General features: G+C 37.6%; 1 protein-coding gene and 1 pseudogene across 1 annotated transcript in view; both read right to left on the bottom strand.

Moving 5' to 3' along the window:
* Positions 1–23331, bottom strand: part of ST8SIA4 (ST8 alpha-N-acetyl-neuraminide alpha-2,8-sialyltransferase 4) — a 135365-nt gene that overhangs the window by 101064 nt on the left and 10970 nt on the right. The window lies entirely within an intron of this gene.
* On the bottom strand, positions 18620–19326 carry LOC138159143 (protein C1orf43 homolog pseudogene; annotated as a pseudogene).

The raw sequence follows: 23331 nt of genomic DNA on the forward strand, positions 1-23331 counted from the left end.
TCTGTCTCTCTCTGTCTCTCTATCTCTCTCTCTCTCTCTCTCTCTCTGTCTCTCTCTCGCTCTCTCTCTCTTTCATTTAAGGGAGACTTTATTGCTTCCTGTCTTGGCCATGCTGAGGGGTGCTTGCTCTGGACAAGAGAATTGCTACTTATGGGTCTAATAGTACCTTTCCTCCAAGGTCAAAGTCCTTTACAACACCTTGCAATATCAGTAGATATGACCGAGGAAGAATAAATCTGTAAAGTTGTCTATAGTGCTGAGGATAGGAGAGTTCAAGCTCTGAACTAACTAGTACTATGACCTTAGGAAAGCCAACTATCTTCTTTAAGTCTAGTTTTTTTCTTCTATTCTTTTGGTTTACAAATCTGAGCTCCATGATAGCACACTTTTGAACAGTAACTGAAATTTAAAGGAAATTAATGATCTTAGGATCCATGTCTTTACTCCTAAATGACAACAGTGAGCAAGAATAACCTCAAAATTTTAAATAGCTGGGGGCTTTAAAAACTATTTTTTTTGCTTTGTTGGGGAGGGCAATTAGGGTTAAGTGACTTGCCCAAGGTCACACGGGTAGGATTTGTTTTGTTTTTTGTGTGTGTTTTAAGTGTCTGAGCAAACCCAGGTCCTCCTAACTCCAAGGTAGGTGCTCAACTCACGGTGCCACCTAGATACCACAACTATTTATTTTGTAATGAACTCTCAGGTAATTGCCACAAAATTAAACCTATCATGGTAAAATGGTTGAAATATGTTCCTGGGAAAAAGACTCCTCTGTTTTACTCCATGACTTATGTAGTCAAAATACTTTCTTTGAGAAGGGAATTGGGAGATACAGAAATTGTGATGATTCTCAAAGATCTTAAAAAATTAATCCCTTAAAATCATCAAAACTGTGTGTCTTCCTTCAAAAGCCTCCTGTAGATATTTGGTCAAGTCCTGCTGTTCTCATCTCTGCTTTCTTTAGTGCCATTTCTACATCATGAAGCCATCCATTGGAACCTATGATGTTAGAGCTCAACTGCAGCCGTAGTTTCACTGCCACTGATAGAGAACATAACTTGCTATAGTAATGAGAAGAAATCTAGAAAGTGATTTGTCATGTAACAGGAGCAAGGGATAACCAATGAACAACCTACATGCTCCATAGGGATCAACATAATGTCAAAAGAAAGTCACAAGGGCTCCCATTATATTGGATGAACCCAAGGTTTTATGTGTATGTGGATGTGATAGTAATGGCATCAGGGGAATCTTTAAATGCCATTACTATCACAGTGGACAAGCATCACACAAGGAAAATTTGAAAAAAAGAATCATTTTCTATAGTAATTTTTAAGCAGTACTGTTTGGTAGATGAAATTAACTAAATTAGGAGTTGGTTATTTGAAGTGTTTTATGGTGAAACTTATTTACTTAAAAGAGCTGTGTATTATATCAATAGTAGAACTCTCAAAGTATAAATAGCATTTTTGTTGCGAGATATTCCATAGTTTAAGCATTCACAACTGAGAACTGATCACACTTTCAAAATAATCGTTCACTTCATAGTTACAAAGCAGTCATTATTAACTGCAAAGAGAGGCAAAAATTAGCATCCTACTACTGCATCATGCTCTATGTTTTCTACCTTGATTTGCTTAAGTAGGTCTCAGGTTAGTGTTCAATGTAATTGGAAAATAAAATGATTGTGAGATATTTTTGACCAATATTCTACATAAAATATGTATGCTCTTCCTCCATACTTTGAAAAATGTTTTTTCTGAAATGCTGTCAAGAGATCTTTGAGGGGGTGGCTAGGTGGCGCAGTGAGTAGAGCGCCAGTCCTGGAGTCAGAAGGACCTGAGTTCAGATCTGGCCTCAGACATTTAACACACACACACACACACACACACACAAACTAGCCATGTGACCTTGGGCAAATTACGTAACCCCAATTGGCCTCCAAAAGAAAAAAAGCAAAAAAAAAGAGTTCTTTGAATGCTGTGTTTATGAAGCAAAGAATGCATATAAGTAATAATCAACAAGCTCATAGTAAAAAAAAAAAGCATATACACATGGAAAAAACATAGACATAACACATCATGTTAAAAAATATAACGCATCAACTAAAGTAGAGATTATACAAAAGTAGAACAGTAATGAGGACATCTGAAAATAACGTAAAATTAGGATACCCCAGAGTGTTTGTGTTCTGTTGAATGCAAAACAAAGACTCGTAAATGATCATCAAATTAATAAACAATGTATGGGAAGTAGAAACCCAGATTATTACTTAGGATCTCCACTTTTTCAGAAGAAATTGTAATGCCATAATCAATACCTATATACAAAGCTAATTAAGTTTGGATGATATTGACTGATAATGACGAGGGGAAGCACAGTGTTAGAGGCTCATGGCCAGTAACACTGGAAAAACACCACTCCACTTTTCCCTCAGCCCTCCTGGTTGCCCTAAAAGAAGAGGCCCTCTGGGGACCCAAGTAGGGGTTAGGATAGTATATTCAGACACCTGCTGTACAATTCACACATAAAAACATTCAGCATGTTCTTTCCCGTGTTGTAAATTCAACTAAAGAAACATCCTGGTTAAAACTTGGGATCTTTTACTATGGATAAAAAAATTTCCAAGCAGAACCCTTTGATACAGAAATGCATTGAGAATTTAAAATAATGAAGGTAAATGGGTAGTATCATGACATAAATGTTTAAATTTGTATCCAAAACATTAAGACAAAGAAGTTGAAAACATTCATTGATCAAATTAATTGGATCATAAAATACTGTGTGAATTAGTATGTTTCATCTCTTTGTGAAATTCAACAACCAATCATAGAGAAGATTACAAAAAGGAAAAAAAATCAATGCTTAAAGGTCACTGATGATGTAAGCATGAGAGGCAATGTCCTTCTCTTATTGTTCCTTTTTCAGACCAGAAGTAGGAATATTTGCATATGGAAAGGCCAAGTGTACACTTAGCAAAGACAATGACCTCCCCTGATCAGCACAGTATCCTCTGTACCTATTCCCCTGCCCACTCACTTAAAAGGACACGTGAGGGAAATTCAGAAGTAAAAACCATGGGAACACTGAACACAAGAGCTCTTTGATTGTTAGGGGGGAAATAACCATTGCCTAAGCTATGATCTGACCTGCAGAAATACAAATTTAGGAAGAATAACTGTCAGGAAGAAGCACGACCTTGCCGCGGCTCTGGCTTCCACCTTCCCCAAACCATGTAAAAAGAGGACTCTAAACAAACTTTGGAGCTGCAGAACCCACAAAATTACACAGAGAAGCTAACCTCCCGCTGAGGACACCCTGGCAGGCCGGCAGGAATCCAGCACAGCAGGCTGGGAGCCCAGCCCAGGCCCACACCAAGGGGCTAGCCCCAGGGCGGGCCTAACCAGCCACTGGCCAGAGGGACTCCAGATCAGCAGCAGCTGTGGCTGTTTCTAGATTTATCAACACATAGACACAAAGGGCAAAGTGAGAGGTCAGTACAGTCTGGACTTTGGGACCAGTAAGTGGGAGTGCATGGCTTTTACCCCCTCAACGAAAAGCCCCTGAGATGCCAGCACAGCCAGCCAGCAGCCATGTGGCAGCTTCAGCTCTTGGCCAGCAGAGTAGAGGGGGACCAAGCACTAGTCTGAGGGGTAATAGCTCTTGTTTTAACCTGCTTGGATCTGGACTGCAGTCTAGGGTGAAGGTCCTGGGGTGTGTGTCCAGCTTACCAGAGCATGTGGAGACCTCAGAGAGGGCACCCATCTAATACCTCCGGCAGCTGAGAAAACCCCAGCGTTTGGGACAAAAGCTCCCCTGTCTGGTGGCAGAGTCCTACTGTGGCAAAAAGCCCAAAAGTCAAGTAATTGAGTGGGAAAATGAGCAGGCAAAGGAAAAAAAGCTGAAAGAAGATTCCAACAATACACTCCTATTTTGGGGACAAAAAGGAGCAAAGCATGGAACAGGAGGAAGACAGTGAAGTCAGAACTCCTGCAACAAAAGCTTCAAAGGAAAATACAAGCTGGTTACAGGCCATAGAGGACCTTAAGAAAGATTTTGAAGACCAAATAAGAGAAGTGGAGGAAAAATTGGGAAGAGAAATGAGAACGATGCAAGAAAATTATGAAATGAGAGTCAACAGCCTGACTGAGGAAAATAATACCTTAAAAAACAGACTGACTCAAATGGCAAAGGAGGCCCAAAAAGGCAATGAGGAGAAGAATGTCTTAAAAAGTCGAATTTGCCAGATGGAAAAAGAATCTCAAAAACTCAATGAGGAAAATCATTGCTTCAGAATTACATTGCAGCAAATGGAAGCTAATGACTTTATGAGAAATCAAGATGATGTTAAACAGATCCAAACAAATGAAAGAATAGAAGAAAATGTGAAATATCTCATGGGAAAAAGCACTGACCTGGAAAATAGATCCAGGAGAGATAATTTAAAAATTATTGGACTATCTGAAAGCCATGACCAAAGTAAGAACCTAGAAATCATCCTCCAGGAAGTTCTCAAAGAAAACTGCCCTGATGTTTTAGTATCAGAGGGCAAAATAGAGGTTGAACGAATCCACCGATCATCTCCTAAAAAAATATCCCAAAAAGAAGACTCCTACGAATATTATAGCCAGGTTCCAGAATTCCCAGATTTAGGAGAGAATATTACAAGCAGCCAGGAAGAAACAATTTGAATATTGTGGAAACACAATCAGGATAACCCAGGATCTGGCAGCTTCTACACTGAGGAATCGAAGGGCTTGGAATATGATATTCTGGAGGGTAAAGGAGCTAGGATTAAAACCAAGAGTCAGCTAGCTACCCAGCAAAACTGAGTATCATGTTTCAGGGGAAAATATGGGCATTCAGTGGAATAGAGGACTTTCAAGCATTCTTGCTGAAAAAACCAGAGTGGAATAGAAAATTTGACATTCGGATCCAAGAAGCAAGAGAAGCATGAGAAGGTAAACAGGGAAAAGGAATCATAAGGAACTTATCAAAGTTGAAGTATTAACATTCCTACATTGAAAAACAATAATTGTAACTTATGAAACTTTTCTCAGTAGTTGAAGGGATTAGAAATATTTGTCTATATATGAGGCTATATGGGCATATGAATATATATGTGAATGTGTGTATATATGTTTAGAGGTATGTAATGAGAATGTAAATTTTAAAGATCTTCCCTGCCCCTAGGCAAAAGTGCACCTGAAGCCTGGGGTAGAAGGCTTGTTTTTCAGTAGATATTTCTTGATTGGCCAGTGAGTCAATAAGGTTGTTACATTCTCTGAGCCAGGAGAAGGCTATATAAGCCCTGATGTGTAGCTTTGTTTTGGGACTCACTTTGAGAAGTGTTCTGTGATTTGATCTGAATTCTGGGAAGCCGTTGTTGAGAGTCCCCCGGCTTTGAAAAACCCAGATGTGGAAACCCAGATGTTGACTGGGTATGGATGTAATGGTTGGACAGTTTGGAAAGCTGTCTACTTGATCTGTTAATGTCTTGATAATTCTGTCTGTATATTTTGAAGTTTGGGGTGCTGACCTTTTTCCCCTGAACAAGGTAAACGATATATGTCTGACTGAATAAAGTAAGCTTGTTAACCCATTTTGAGTTGCTTTCCTTTAACAAAGCAGATCCAAGAACGTGTGGTGGCGGCAAACCCTGAGGACGCTTGGGGTGCTTGCTGCTACAAGGTATACATAGATAGAGGGCACAGGACCAATTTAACAGGAAGGAATGATACTTAAAAGGTGAAATTAAGAGGTGAGAGGAATATAATGAGAGGAGATGGGGAGAGACAGTTTGGGGTAAACTATCTCATACAGAAGAGGCAAGGGAAAATGGTTACAATGGAGGGGAAGAATAGGAAGGCAAAAGGGAATGGGTCAACCTTATTCCCATTGAATTTGGCTTGAGGAGGGAGTGAAAGACACACTAAATGGGGTATCTCACCCTCCAGGAGAACAGGGGGGATAGGGATGAGAGGGGGGATGATGGAAGGGAGGGCAGGCTGGAGGGGAGGGAAGTTGGAAGCACTCACTTTTGAAAAGGGATGGGATCAAAGTAGAGAATAGAACAAGTGGGAGGTGGGATAGGAGGGAGGGAAATATAGTCAGTCTTTCACAATGTATCTACTATGTTATTGTTTTGCATTAGCCACACATGTACAACCTATACTGAACTGCATATATTCCCAGTAATGGTGGGTGACAAGGAAGGAAGGGAATGAATCTGGAATTTAAAGTTTTAAAATCAAATATTCAAATTTATACATATGCATATATATGTACATGTTAATAAAGCATTTAAAAAAATAAAAAAAAAGAATAACTGTCAGTCACCATAAACTAGGATGAGGTGTCTGAATATGGACACCCAGAACTGGGTCAACAATGAAGAAGCAAAACGGGGGGGAGGGTGTTTCTGCTGGTCCTAGAGTGAAGATGTTGGGTTTATCTAAATGAGTTGGCTAATAGAGACACAACCTGGCCAAGGATTTCAGAAGAATAACATGTGGCAGCATCTAATTGAGCCTGGGACACTCAAAGATAAATGAAAATGCTTCTGGCTGTATATTTCCCTTTCAAGGGTGGCTCACTAGTTGTGATCTCTATGTGTATACACTCCATCCACCAGTACTGCATGTGTCTGGATATTGCTTTTCAAGTTTACAAGAGAAATGCCATATTTCTTATTATGCCATTTTAATAAATGCTTTGATCTGTGTCCCCTGACAACTGAAAGTAGATCAATGGAGATCTGAGATTTTTTTTTTTTTTGAGACAGAAACACATAGTGTACCTTGAACATGAGGTTCCCATCTCTTACTTCCAGAAACAAAACTTGTAAGTGGGAAAGGAGAATAAGTTCTCAGAGAAGGTGATGCAACTAAATGTCACTGAAAGAATGACAACCTGACTCCTATATTTAAACTGAAACTTAGCCATTCAACAATTTAAGGGGAAATTGAAAATAAAAACTATGTGATTACAAGACATCAAGACGAAAAATTATATGCATTAGAAACAGCAACAACAGAAAGAAAACTAATCCAAACATCAGAATTGTAAAAGAGACAAGAAGAATATTTAAAGGCTTGATTTTAATGTGAAAGAAAAGAGGAACTACCACAAGACCCACTTCAAGGTTTAGTTTCCAATACTCAAAACGGAATGTATTTCCTGTGATGACTTAAAAGAGGCAGTTGCCACACCCAAATGCTACACATAGCTCCAAACAAAACAAAACCAATCTAAAGCCATTCTAAAAGCATTACTAAACCTATTAACTGTCCAAAACCATTACTCTGTGTACTTGATCTGTTTTGCTCTCTATATGCATCTATATATAACTGCATCCTTAAAAACTTAGTGCCTTTTTTGCATGCCAATCATTTCTTAATATGATAAATTCCCTTCCCCCTCTCCTCCAAAGGGGGAAAAAAAAACACATCAAAAATCTCCTTGGTAGTATTTGTAACAATTCATATCTATGGTCCCCATCATTCAACTAAGCCAAGGAAAGAATGTTTCTTTATCTATTCTTTTGAGACGGAGATTCATTTTCTATATTTAATTAGAGATCAAAAGGCAGCTTTCATTAACATCCATGTAGCCACCTTTTATATTGTGGACTGCCTCAGATTGCTTTGCTCTGCATCAGGTCATCAGAATGTCCTCACACTTATATTAATTCTTAATATATGTGTACAATTATATAATATTATATTTATTTAACACAATTTTCCCAGCTAGACAAAAGGCACACATTTGGCTTGATTTTTTTTGCATTTTGTTTTTTGCTACTACAACAACAACAAAAAATGTTCAAACAGTTTGATGAGTGTGGGACTTTCTTTTCTGTCTTTGATATCCAAAGAGTGTCACATTAATGAGAATGTTAAGTCAAGAAGTTTGAACAATTTAATGAATTCTCTAGCATCATTTGAAATTATTTTCCATAATGATTAGGTCAATTTAAAGATCTACCAACAATGTATCAGTGTGCCTATCTTTCAATGTAACATCCAAAAACTATTTCCATGATAGCTACTTTTCAAAAAGCAGTCATTTTTAAAAGAGGTCACTAGATGAGCCTCTGATAGGAATTTACATTAAAATTAGCCTAAAAACAGTTTGCCTGAAAAAGATAAAGAGTAGAATGCAAAGCAATATGAGTCTGTGACATGATATGGCAACCCAAAAAAAAAGAATGTCATCTTGAACTATTAAGAGATACATAGCTTCCAGGAATAAAATTATAATCCAATTTTACTCTGCCACGGTCAGTGGTTAGATTACTTCTGAAGTATTAAATTTCTTTCTAGAGTCTTAGGAAGGGGAGCTGGGTGGCACCGCAGAGGGAGTGTTGGGTCTGAAGTTAGGAAGACTCATTTCCTGAGTTCAAATCTAGTCTCAGCCACTTAACTAGCTGTGTGAGCCAGGACAGCTCATTTAACTCTGTGTGTCTCAGTTTCCTCAACTGTGAAATGAGCTGGAGAAGGAAATGGCAAACCATTTGAGTATCTTTGCCAAGAAAATCCCAAATGGGGTCACAAAGAGTCCATGAAGAGACATGATTGAAACAACTCAACAACAACTGATAAACTAAATACTTAGAAAGTATTCAGAAATGGAGAGCAAGGAAGATGAATGGCCTTGAGTCCACAGCATAAGAGGATCAGTTAACTAGATATGTTTAATCTGAAGAAGAAAAAACTCATGTGGGGTACATGATAGCTGAGTTCAGAATCAGAAAAAAATTTGTGAAAGAGGGAATAGATACTCTAAATGACCCAAGACAGCAAAACCATGATGAATAGGCAGAAGTTTCAGAAAGGTCATTTTAGGCTTAACAGAGATTTTCTAACAATTAGAATGATAATGGGAAACAGTCAGTTCCGGCTCACTTAAGGTCCTCAAACAAAAGCTAACTCTTTAAAGCCAAGTTTAATTACCATAATTTTGAAGCTGCTGTCAAACATATAAACCTTGAACTAAAACTTTCAGAACCTTCAAAGTATAACAGCCAGATAGCTCTAATTAACTCTCTGGTAGAACTCTCTAGAGATAAAGATCTATGATGAATATATAGGAATCCCTTCTTTGTGTATTAATGGGAAATGTAGTTGAAATACAGGTGAGACACTCTCTAAGGGATAATGAAAAGTTAGACTATCTTAAAATATATGCATATTTCAAATTTTAAACAAGGTGAGTTTCACATATTAATTTCTTGGTAATGTACTGAGGATTTTATGAAAGGATTATAATTCTAACCTTTTATTTTAACTCCCCTGAAAAGCATTCCAGTATAGTTTAATTGTATAGAGGAATAAGTACTGATAATATACTAAGAATTCAAATCCAAACTCTGATTCTGATTGCTTCTGTGCCCTTGAGTAAGTCTCTCAACCTCCATTAACTGACTCTCAGTTTCCTTAATCTATAAAATGAAGAAGTTGGAGTACATGTTGTCTGGGGTCCCTACCAACTCCACAACTATGATGTTGTGATCCTATGAATCACTGAAATATGATTGATACAGCATTGCCAATTAAAAAACGTCCAAGAATTAATATTAGTATTAATTAAGATCGTTTGCATCCTTATAAAGCACAGATCTGAATATACTTAAGGAACATAAAATACCATTATGGTGTGGAAAACAGCATGGTGCTGTGAAAAACACTGCCTCTTGAATTAAAAGATTGCCTCCAATACTTACTATGTGTGTGATTTAGGCAAGTCACTTAACTGTGATGGGCCTCAATTTCCTCTATTGCAAAATGGAGAGAATAGATTCTGAGGTCTCTTTAAGCTCCATAATCTAGGATCATATATTCAATAGATGCTGTGGGTAAATGGATACTTCAAAAAAAGTAAAAAGAAAAATTCAGAGAACTCAGTGACTAGAGTAATAATGCCTTAAAATCTATTTGAAAAAGTTAAACTAATATCAGGCATTTTAAAATATTTTATTATTATACAACAAGCTTATTTAATAACCACTAGTCACTGCCACTTACATACTTTAGTATGTTTTATGAACTATTTGTTCATTGTACATTTTTAAACAAATTATTTGTTCATTGCAAAGACCTGACAACTAAATACATTATTCAAGATTAGCTCACTATGTTATTGTGTATTTCTTTCTTGATTTAATTCTTAAGGAGAAACCATGAAATAACAGCATCAATTTTCTATTCAAACTATCAGTGGCAATAAATTAGTACCAATCACCTTCTAATCAGAAATGTGAAAACAATCTATTCTGTATTTTTATGGTGGAACCAAAGGCATAGCAGTGAATCATTTAAATCAGTTTTTAATTATTATTTTTGGCTCCAAAATTCCCCAAAGAGTGAATGATATACAAAAATATAGTGCAGAACAATAGAACTTCAATTACTCAAAGTTAAAAAAGGCAAAATTGAGGACCTGCACTAATCTCCTTATGGATCTGTGAACTCATTTATTTGGATATTTCTTCCAACGTAGATCACAACCCATGACTCTTGTCCATGTCTTTCCATAAATTCAACACATAAGTACCTCTCCCCCCAATATTCTTGGGCCTTTGCTCAATTTCTGAGGTTATCAGGATACAAGAAGATCACTCAAGCTATCCATTTATTGTCCATGACCCCTCTGAGGGCCCAGACAATACCCAGAACTTCTTCAATAATCAATAATCAGGGGTAGGGAACCTGCAGCCTTAAAGTCACACATGGCCCTTTAGGTTCTCAAATGTAGCCCTTTGACTGAATCCACACTTCACAGAACAAATCCCCTTAATAAAATGATTGCTTCTGTAAAATTTGGGCTCAGTCAAAAGTCCAAGAAGGTTCACATGTGGTCTGTAATGCGAATGGGAATTTGATCATCTTCCCTGCCCCTTAATACACCCAGGGGGTAGTTTGAGGACCTCCCCTGCTTTGAAAGTAAACTCTGCCCCCTTATAGGTTGAATGTAAACATATGGAACCTGTGATAGAGGGAAATTGATGAAGGGTGCAGCGGAGCTCACAGGAAGCTTCCCTGATGTGAAGATAAACTCTGTCGCCTGAAAGCAGTCACATGGAGCCTGTGGTGAGAGGAGTTTTCTGAAGGGAAGAAGAGCCCACAGGAAGCTGGTAGTGAGAGCTGGCCAGACTCTGGCAGGGAGAGGGCACTCATTAAGGAGATAGGATTGTGAGCGAATATTGATCTTGTATTGGTTTGTGGGAAGGCTGAAGGATGATGTGGCTCTCAGTGTTATTATGGCTTCTTAATATGTTTGGCACTATGATGAAATCAGCTTTCTGGTTTTGGGATTTGGTTTTCTGGAGTCTAAATAAGTGCTTCAGTTCTATCCTCCATCTAGAGAGTTTGGTATATTTCAGGATTGAATGTCATGTGATACTTAATAATCATGGTCTTTATCATGATTGTGGGTGCTGTAAGTATTGCATTGGTACTACAGGTCACAGGCTCTCCACCTCTGTCAATAATCTTACTTCCTTTTGTACTGATTAGGCTTGTGCTGATTAATAGCTATGTGGGACCTTATACTAAGTACTTATGATATTCATGTTATACTCATTTGATTCAATAAAGTACCAAATGTGGGATTATATAAGGTCACTGGTAGTTTAGCAAAAGTCTCTTTTTGTGGAAAGGTCTTTTTTTATTTATATAAAGAAACAAACCTATAATAATTTTAACAGGTCATCTGTATATTTCTAATATTAACTCTAAGAATTAAGAATATGACATTTCTAAGTACAGAGAACAAACAATGAAATAACCTGTGACTATGGAAAACTAATAAACTGCCTGGGGTTCAGTATCCTCATATTTCTAAAAAGTGAGGGACTGAGGGGAAGCTAGGTGGTGCAGTGCATAGAGCACTGGCCCTGGAGTCAGGAGGACCTGAGTTCACTACCAGCCTCAGACACTTAACTTAACACATGCTAGCCATGTGACCTTGAGCAAGTCACTTAACCCCGATTGCCTTGCCTTCCTCCCTCCAAAAAGAAAAAATAAAGAGGGACTGGGAAGATGATAAAGTAGAGAGATGATAGTTGATTGATGAGGTCTAAGGTTTTATATATAAATATATTTACATACATACATATACATACACACATTATATAGGTATATATGTGTGTATACATATATATATATACATACATACATACATATCTTTTAAGTCCTATGATCTCAGATCTGTAAAATATCCTTGTCTGAATCAAGGAAATACTTAGCTCCTTTTAGTAAAAACTATTGTAGTATTTAAATAGTAAATAGGAGGAAATTATAACTATATATTCCAGCTCCTAATTCTAATCAAGTCACTTAACTGCTTTGTCTCAATTGTAGGATAATACACCACCTGTCACAGAAGTTTATTACAGTGAGAAAAATGTTTTATAAATCTAATGCTAAAGAAACCTTAAAACACTAGGGCACAGAATGTGGAACACAGGTAATTAATAAATACTTGACTGATCATCACCACCATCATCATTAGCTACCTCATGGTAACATTTTGAGAAGAAAAGCATCTGTAATTTCCTTTACTTGGTGCATTCTCTACTACTCCCAACCCACAGAATGTTCCTAAAGGAAATAACAAATCTGTATTGAGTGGACTCACTATAAATTTATGCTATCTAACTGTAACTGAGCTCTTGCAGCTGCTTGGCAATATTGTTATTTATGTCTTATTGATTCCCTAGAGTACTCTCCACAACAACCCTTAAAAACTTTTCTCTACTTGCTACCAGCTCTAACTCCCAACTCATCTCATTTTCAGTAGATTCCATTGCCTACTTTATGGGGAAACTCTTGATTTTCTGACTTGGGCTTCTTCATTTACCTTATCTGTACCGATCCACTCATCATTCCTTGTAGTTTAAGATGAAAAAGCATCCTGTTCACATGCTAAAACCCACTGTTTGCCTTTGTAATTCTAGATCCATATCTCCTGCTCTAGTATATCACTCCTTAATCATTATTTAACTTTACATTTTCAGAGACTATGTTCACAAACATGTAAAGATTCCACCTACACACACACACACACATACACCTGTTCAAGGATGTGGGGGGAAATCCTAAATCATGGAATCATAGCAATTCAGAAGCAGAAAGGCAATTGGCAATTAACCAGTATAACTGTTTTAGTCAGTCAAAAAGCATTTATTAACATTTTACTATGTCTATGCATTCTGTTAAGTTCTGAGGCCACAAATAAAGACAAAAACATGGTTCCTGCCCTCAAGAAAAATATGTTCTAACTAGGGAGAAAACATGAAAAATAATCTGTAATAGATAGCTAGACAGATAGATAGATAGTAAATAGAAACTAATGTCAGAGTAGGGTAGGGCAGCAAAGGCCTCTTGTAAAAGGTATGATTTTAGCCCTGTCAAGAAGGAAGTCAAGAGGCAGAGGTGAGGAGGAAGAGCATTCTAACCATAAGGGACAGCCAGTAAATGCAGGAAGTCAAGAGATAAAATATCTTTTGTTAGAACAGCAAAGAGACTAGTGCCACTGGATGCTAGAGTATAGAGAGGCAAGAAAACTGTAAGAGGGGAAGTAAGTGGATGGAGTGCCATTCCTGGAAGCAGGGGATCTGAGTTCAAATACAGTCTCAGCCATTTACTGGCTGTAGGACCCTGAACAAGTCACTTAACCTATTGACCTCCACTTCCTTATCTGTAAATATGATTTGGAGAAGAAAATAGAAAATCACTCTGGGACCTTTTCCAAGAAAACCTCAAATGGGGTCACAAAGTGTTGGATACTGTTCAAACAATCGAACAAAATGAAAGAAATCAGGAAAAGTAGGAAGAGATTAAGAAGTCAAACATAGCATTTTAATATTTGATCTTGGAGGTGGTAGGGAAAATTTGGAATCAGAAGGACAGTGCTATGGTTAGATTTGGGCTTTAAGAAGATCACTTCTGCAGCTGAATGGAGGATGGACTGTAGTGGAGAGACTTGAGACGAGGAAAGCAATCGGCAGGTTATAGCAATAATCCAGGCATGAAGTGATAAAGACCTGAACTTAGTTGACAACTGTTTCATTGAAGAGAAGGGGACTTATAAAACACAGGTTTCAAGGACTTGGCACCACATTGAACATGTGTGGGGCATGTGCAAGTAAGAAATCCAGAATGACACTAAAGTTAAGAGTCAATGACACTGGATGGTTGATGGAACTCTCCAGTGTCCTCAACAATAAGAGAGAAGCCAGAAGGAGGGGAAGGTTTGGGGATAAAGATAGTAAGCTCAGTTTTGGACATGTTTTATTTCAGATGTCTAGTGAATGCCCATTTCTAATTGTCTAGGCAAGGGGAACCTGGAGGTCCAGAGAAATTTTAGGTCTGGATAAATAGATCTGAGAATCCAAATGCATACAGATGATTATTGAATCAATAGGATATGATAAGGACACCAAATGAAGTAGTATAGATGGAGAAAAGAGTCAAGGACAAAATCCTCAGGGGACACATACCTACTGGCATGAGCTGGATAAAAAAAAACAGTAAAGGAAACTGAGAAGGTGTAACTAAGCAAATAGCAAAGAACAAGGAGATAGTGGAGAAGTCAAGAAGGATGAGGAGCCATTAGATATGGAAATTAAGATTTTATTTTTAAAAATGAGGAAACTGAGTCACAGAGAGGTGAATTTCCTTGCCTATGGTTATATAGTTAGTAAATGTCAGATCCAGGATTAATACTAAGGTCTCCAGACTCCTCGACTTCACTTACATCTTTATGCTTACATGATCCTGCTTCCTTATGTTTCCCCTTCCTATCACTGCCTCATGTCTATCCTGAGGCTTCCATAACTTCTACCTGAAATATTGCAATAACATCTCATCTCTCCTACTTTTTAATCAACTCCATAAATAGTAACCAGATTAATCTACTAAATGTATACAAATGATATCACTCTCCTATTCAAAAATCTTCAGTATTACTTCCAGCGACTATGAAATAAAGTTGAAACTTCTTAACTTGGCATTCAAGGATTTCCACCAAGGCTCTTCCAACCTTTTTTCCCCATCTTCTATTTCATATAACTCTATAATCCAGCTAAATTAGATAAATTAATTATATTTATTATAATAGATAATAATAAATTAGATAAATAAGATTACCTCACTCACGGTACATATCTCACATTTTCCCATTTCTACACTTTTATGCTTGTCTTTTTTTTATCTTTTCTCCATTGCTTTCTGCTAAAACCCTAATCATCCTTCGAGGCTTAACTTAAAAATAATGTCTTCTCCATGAGACTTTCCTTTATCTTCCCATAAAGAAGTGATTTTTCCCTCATCAGATCTACTCAGTCTAATTCACCAAATAGCAAATATTTATCCTTAAAAAAGGCACTGACTGTGCTTGAACCTGATCACATGCTACCTCTTATTGAAGTTATTCTTGTACATAGTGAAAGGTGGTGTGATGAAGTAGAGTGAGTATTTAACTTGGAGCTAAAAGGCCTGAGTTTGATTTTAGTCTTTTTGTAAAAGTTGCATAAATTGACTGAATCTCAGTTTCATCATAAGGAAAACTGGGAGAAAAAAAATATTTATATCATCTTTTCAAGGTTTTGTAGAGAAAATGCTTTTTAAATATTAAACATATGACTATGACTTATGTTCCATGCCTCATCTTTTCTACCACATCATAACTTTCTTGAAGAAAATCACCTCATATTATTTATCTTCATATTGTATTATTTATCTTCTTATCTCCATAAGTATCTTCCACAATGATATGAACCTCCTAGGTATGAAAAGTCTACTCACTATATGCTGTTTGAATTATCTACACTTTAACCAATTATTTTTTAAAATGGTCTTGATTCAAATTCTTTCAGTTTTATTGTAAGATAAATGAGCACATGGATTGTGTTTTATCTTTCTTAGTATTCCCAACGTTTAGCACGGCACCTTGCTGTAGGTGACTAATAAATGTTTATTGACTGACTGACTACATGACTGCCTTCTTTTCCCCATTCAATACTCTAATGTAAGTAAACTCTAAGATCCAATCCTTGTCTTTCTGTTGTCCTCTCTACTCTCTTTTCACACAATTATGTAATCTTCTTCCATACTTTCAATTAAAACTTAAAAGCAGATGACTTGCATTTCTGTCCTCTCTTAAACACCAGTTCTGCATTTCCAAAAGCCTACTGCATATCCCCAGGGGTTTGTTGTCCTATGATTTTCCAATGAAAACCCATACCATTGCCTCATTATGACATGAAAGTTACGCTAGATTCTTGAAGCCTATGTCAAAAGAGTACACATACTAACCTTCCCAGAACAGAAAGGTTTTGAGTATGAACCCAGAAATGGTCTGTGTCCATTGACCAAGAAACAACATTAATGAAAAGGTACATTAGAGGGTTGGGCACCAAGTGAAGACACAGTATTTTTTGCATAACAGGCATTTAATAAGTATTTGCTGAATTAAAGGGCTTTTGGGGAGATTTTTTTGGGGGGGATTAGGGATTTTTGCTTTTGTTTTTCTTTGTCATTTTTTGCTCTAGAAACTCATGAATTATCTATACATGAAATTGTCTGTTAGAGGTTCTATAAAGATGGATTTCCAGATCTTTGGGATATGGAATTATGTTCCACTATCATCTCAAACTCAACATATTAAAAACCTATAATATCATACTCTACCATTGCTGAAACTAATTTCCCACTTGAATTTACTATTCCTCTTAATACCATTATTCTCCCAGGCACCTTTCCTAATACACCCTTCTCTTCCTATGCTTGCTAATAACATTGAATCAATGTCTTATTGATTTTTTCTTCATAATTTATCTCACAACAATTCTATCCATTCTATTTTCATTGCTATTGTCTTAGTTAAAGTTTATATTACTTCATCAGTCAATTAATCAACAAGCATTTAAGCATCAGACACTGTGCTAGAACCTGGTAATATAAAGACAACAATAATCTTGCACTCAAGAAGCTTACATTTTCTTAAGTGAAATAATACAAACGCAAGGGAGTACATAAAAAATACTGGATTAATTTGGGGTGCATTACCAAATAGGGGAATCAAGAAAGACTTCATATTAAAGGTGTCAATTGACTAGTTTTGAAGGAAACAAAAGTTTCTAGGAAGCAAAAGTGAGGTGGGAGTACATAGCATGCTTATCCAGCCTAATCTCTTGCCTGAGCTTTAGTGACATATCTCCAACAGCCTATATGATGCATCAAACTGAATATCCCAAAATCAGAGCAAAATCAACACATCCCAATCTAAACTCATCTTCAAAATCCATTTACCTTCCAAACATCCCTATTTCTATCAAGGATATCACTATCCTTTAAATCACTCAGATTTAGAGCCTTAGCATTACTCTTGAAACATCACTCTCTCAGCCCCTACACCCAATCAATTGTCAAACCTGGTCATTTTAACTTCCAGAACATCTCTCAAATTTGTGACTCATATGGTCACCAGTCTTGTTCAGACCCTCATCTAACTCTATCCTAGACTGCTAAAATATCCTCATAATTAAATTACATTATTCCAGTTTTAACCTTCTCCAATTTGTCATCTACATAGCTACCAAAATGGTTTTCCTAAAGTGCAGGTCTAATCGTGTTATTTCCCAACATGATAAATTCCAATGGTTTCCCTTTGTTTCTAAGATCAAATATAAGCTCCTCTGTTCAGCTTTTAAAGCCTTACCTTTGGAAGATTTTTTTTATTATTTTTATAGCTGTTTTTATTAAATAACCAATTTATAAAGTCAGACCACTGCAGTGACTTGTTGGGGGAAGGGGGATATGGAATTAAATGTCTGTGTCACTGTCAGTTCCCCTCAGTCACATCTTGATCAATAATATGTAAGGAGAAGGGCAAGGCAGTGCACTAAACACAATGCAAATATCAAAAATGCTTGTTTTAAGTACAACACCCTAGTTCCTTTCTTCCCTTTTCAATCCATGGCTTCAAATAAAATATCTGTGGGCTGGAGTCCCCATCCAAGAGGGTAATTTAGGCACTCAGTGTGGTTTCCATTTCTAACATCATAAATTCCCCCTCCCCTACCCCTACTAACATATTTAGTATAAAACTGACTTTGAGAGAGGGCAAAAAATAACCATGATGGAAAACAAGTTGGGGTAAAGAGGAAGTGACACAGACAGAGGAATAATATGTGGATTCAACTCCATGAGAAAAAGCTAGTGGAGGGCCGGCTAGGTGGCACAGTGAGTAAAGCATCAGCCCCAGAGTCAGGAGGACCTGAGTTCCGAGTTCGGTTCAGACCTCAGACACTTAACCCACACAAAAATACTAGCTGTGCAACCTTGGGCAAGTTACTTAACCCCAATTTCCCTCCAAAAAGAAAAAGAAAAAAAGCTACTGGAGAAGGAAAGAGGGCCTGATGGAACTTTAGTTCCACAACAGACCAGAAGCATAAGCTGAGGAAGGATCTCCAGACACACATTTCAAAATTCTGGGGATAGTGATATTAATGCTGCCTACTGCTCCTCTGTCTCCTGCCCTGGAAAAATCCCTGGGTACTGAGACTGGATTCTCCTACTGGAGCCATGTTGGCTATGGCTATCCTCAAATTCAGTCAGAGGGTGCTCTCCAATGTGTTGTAGTTATCCTTGCAACTCTTCAGCTCTAGGAAGTGCTTGGCTCTTTTATTCTTCTGGCTGGAAGGCAGATAGGTGACCTGAATGGTTGTTGGAGAGAAAACTTCAGGAGACTGTGTCAAACTTAGCTGTGGATTGGTGCTGCCACTGGGAGCTCCCACCTTGGGCTTTGACAATGGAAGTTAGTACATTCAGTGCTTCTTGATAGTGTAGATAATCAGTTTGGCCAAAGACGCCAATTCCTTATTGAGCTGTCTCATAGCCATCTAGCTGGCTATCAGTGAGAACTTTGAGGATGACCTTGAAGCAGGTACTTGTGTTTCGAAGCTCCAGCAGATAGGAGCAGAAGTTCTTGCCCATCAGGGAATGAGGATGCCAATCTTCTGAATAGAATGGGATCTCAGAGGCATGAATGACATCCAATGCTTTTATCCTGTACAGGTAGTTGTAGCAAGGTTGATTTCCTGATGTCTCCAGCTGCAAAAGTCTTCGAGAAGACTGGGGCTCATACTTTACATCCTGGACCTCGGATAGTCAGATATCCGTTTCTTCCTTCAGATCATTGGGAGCGTTGTGCCCCATGGGGATGTGAAGGCCTCTTCGAGATTTCACAGCAAAACATATGTATGATCTGCCTCTTCACAAAAATGAACAGCAGCACAAATACCAAGCTCCAGTAGGCCATCACCAGCATGACATTCACTCCAGACAACCCAACAAGTTCCTGCTGGATGTCATGGCCACCTTCCAGCTTCGTTAGCTCAGGCTCCGTAGTAGCAATAGCCCTAGGGTTCCTTGGTGCTGCTTGTCCATTTCCTGATGAAGGAAGCCAAAGCTGGGCCCTGTTGGAACATATGGCAGCCAGGGGAGCCTGGAAGATTTTTTTATATCCATCCTCTTTGCCCTACTCATAGGACCACAATTCTCTTTTGGGTTCTCATCAACTCTTGCTTACATTACTGCTATATTCTCTAATTCGTCTCTCTGCCTTTAATTTCCTTTCTCCACTCTATTCTTCATGACTTCACCAGGTTTACCTTTCTAAAACATTACTTAAATCACGTTACTCCTGCTAAAAAGCCCTCATTGGTTTTCCCTCCTCTGAATTCCTCTCATACCATCTGGAACAGGATTAATTAATTTTCATAGCAGTTCATAATTACAAATTCTATGCATTTTCTCATTTTAGTTTTACAACCCAACTCTGGTGTAGGTGGTACAAATATTTTTATCCTCACTTTATAGATGAGAATATTTGGGCTTAGAGAGGTAACTTATGCAAAGTGACTTAACTTAGAACACACATTTAATCATAATAATTGTAAAACCTGGTATTTTCATAATATTCCATGGTGTTTAAAGTGTTTTACATATATTATCTCATTCAAGTCTCAGACCCTATGAGGTGATGGTATTATCCCCAGTTTGTAGATGAGAAAACCAAGGCATAGAAAAGCGGCAAATTGGTCAAAGATCAAGTAGATATTAATTGGCAGTAAGGACTCAAATCTAGATCATGAGGCTCCAAAGTTCCCCTTTTTTCACCACTCAAGAACTTTTTCAATACGTTTCCCATCCTACTATATACATGTTCATCTTAGCTTTATATGTGCAGGGGAGAATGGACATTTTAGTCACAAATGAAGTGGTAACAAGGTATTAACATTCCATGACCCCTTTACAAAATATGACACTTCCTTCTGTCTCTTCTGATTCAGAGAGAGGTGTCCACATTTCCTTTAAAAGGATCATCAAGTGTTGACACCTTTTTTATTATGTCAATACCTCCTGTGGCTAAATCCAGGATATCAGTTGAGGGAATGGACAATCAAAACCTACTCCCTCTACAGGTGAATGTATCTTAATCTCTAGTACTATAAGTTTCTTGTGGCAAGGGCCATACTCAAAAGTACTCACAGAATCATAATTATAGAGCTGAAAGGAAAGTCTGGTGATATTTGTTCTAGGATGTATATATTACAGATCAGAAAACTGCTAACAAGGCAGTGTCTCATTAAGTAACTTGCCCAGGCCTCAAAGGAAGTAAATATCAGAGCACCCAGATCAGCAGGTCCTCTGATTACAGAGAAATTGTTTTTTTTTTTTTTTCCCACTATCCAGGAGTGGGGAACTTGTGACCTTGAGGCCACATGTGGCCCTGTAGGTCCTCAAGTGAGGCCCTTTGACGGCCCTTGAAGACCTAGAGGGAGACATGTTGCCTCAAGGCCTCAGTTTCCCCATGCCTGCACATGTTGCCTCAGAAGTATTTTGAGTCTGGAGTTTCTGAGGCACATAAATCATATCAGGAACAAGCAGAATAGTGAAATATTACATGCAAATAGAAGGAATTATATGGTGCAGCTAGGTGGTACAGTTGATAGAGTGCCAAGCCTAGAGTCAAGAAGATTCATCTTCTTGACTTCAAATCTGGCCTCAGACACTTACTAGCTTTGTGACCCTGGGCACTTAATCCTGTTTGCCTCAGTTCCTTATCTTTAAAATGAGCTGGAGAAGGAGATGACAAACAACTCCAGTATCTATCCAGTATATCCAAATGTGTTTTCAAAGAGTCCAACACAATTGAAACAAGTGAACAACAACAAGGGATTATCCTCTATGGTAGTTCATTAAATAAAACAATAACTATTTGATTTTAAGGATAAATTTTAACTTCTTAATTTAGATGTATAAACTGTGCCTTAAAGCATTTCACAAATACACATACCTACTAGTACTATACTAAGCACAATACCACCTAAGACAAAGATAAATGAGATGTATTCATTGAACTCATACATCTCTTCTCCCCCACCAAGAATTCTTTACTATGTATGAGCACTGATCATCACAGAATTCGTATTTTATAACTATTAGCGCAATAAAATGATCACAATGTAAGGCATAAATTCTTTGAAATTTCACATTTAGACTAAAGTTTTATCTAAACTTAGCAATCAGAATAGAACAAATCAAAAATCCACCTTCCTGGCTCTTCTAAACTTCATTCACATGATACTAAGCCACTTCCTGGTTAAGAATGAAGGTTAAGTGCAGTTTGGTGACCTACATAAACACAGTGTACAATCTGGAGTGACAGGATATTAAGAAGCACAAACCAATGCCATGATATATTATTTACCCATTCTTAAGGGGACATCATCCAGGCAAACAATTAAAAGGCTGACTTGATGACTCCTTTATGGGTAAATTCCCAAGATAATAACAATAATTATAACGAGAAAAATTATTCCTATTTATATAATCCTTTACATTTTCTAAAGCCTTTTCTTCATATCATTGCTGATAGCTTATGCTACCAAAGGATGAAAAGGAAGCTTCATCTTTACATATAATAATTTCCAAAATAAATATTTAGAAAGCCTCTATTTTCTTTTTTTTTCCTGATACAGCAATAATTATTACTAGAAAAGTTATGGGAATAATTGCAAGAGAATCGTCAACTTTCAGTTTGACAAACATTAATCAAGTGTTTACTGTTGAATACAGCTCTGTGCTTGGCCCAGGAAGGAGACATAAAGATTAATAATATGTCAGAGGAAGGATCCCCTAAGGTTTTGCTCCAGTGTCACACTGTGGTCTAAAGGTGACCTTCCGATCTTGAAGGCCAGTGGAGTGCCAACTGTGACAAGAAGAATATTTCAAGCATGGACTTGTAGATGAATTTTATATTCATGTTCTAAAGACTAGCTATGTTCTGAAGAAGGTTGGTTATCAGGTAAGCCATTGGGTGATGAGTTTTCTGGCTGCAGAAACTCCTGAAGACTGCTAAAGTCATTGAGGAAATATGATCTCTGGATCATGTCAATGGAAGGGATACTCATCCCAACCAAATCACAGAACCTCGAACTACTAAAGTAGAATACATGTGGTGTGTGAAAAGCAGTGCCAGGTAATGGAAAGAATCCTCATCAGGCTTGATTTCAGATAACATGATCAATCAGTATTATTAAATGCCTACTATGTGCCAGGCAATGTGCTAAATCCTAGGGATACAAAAACAAACAACAAATAAAAAAAACAAACAAACAACAAAAGACAGTCCTTACCCTCAAGGAACTTACATTCTAATGGGGGAGACAACATGTAAACAAATAGAGGCAAAGCAAGCTATATACAGAACAAATAGGAAATAACTGACAGAGGGAAGATGTTAGAATTAAGAGCAGTTAGAAAATGCTTCCTGCTTCCTGTAAAACGTGGGAATTTTAGTTGGCAATTAAAGGAAGCATATGAATCAGGAAGTAGAGTTGAGGGACAGTGATCTAGGCAAGGGAAACAGTCAGAGAGAATACCCAGAGCCAAGAAAGTAAATGTCTTATTCATTGAACAGCCAGGAGGTCAATGTCACTGGACTGAAGGGTACATGCACATGATGAGGAGTAAGGTTTAAGAATACTGGAAAGGTAGAAAGGGGCTAGATTATGAAAAACTTTGAATGCCAAACAGTATTTTATATTTGCTCCTGGAAGCATATGAAGCCAGTAGATGCTTACTACTTACTACTTACTTAATACTTACTACTCTAACCAAAGTAGCTGGGTGGCATGACTAGACCTTCACTTCGGGAAAATCTCTTTAGTGATTGAATGGAGAATGGATTCGAATGGAGAGAGACTCGAAGCACTCTGGACTACTAGCAGGCTATTACAATAGTCCAGGCATGAGGTGA

This window comes from Petaurus breviceps, unplaced genomic scaffold (genome assembly GCF_028583685.1).
Source record: "Petaurus breviceps papuanus isolate PSGF00001 unplaced genomic scaffold, PetGlider_PUasm1.0 175, whole genome shotgun sequence".
Classification (NCBI taxonomy): domain Eukaryota; kingdom Metazoa; phylum Chordata; class Mammalia; order Diprotodontia; family Petauridae; genus Petaurus; species Petaurus breviceps.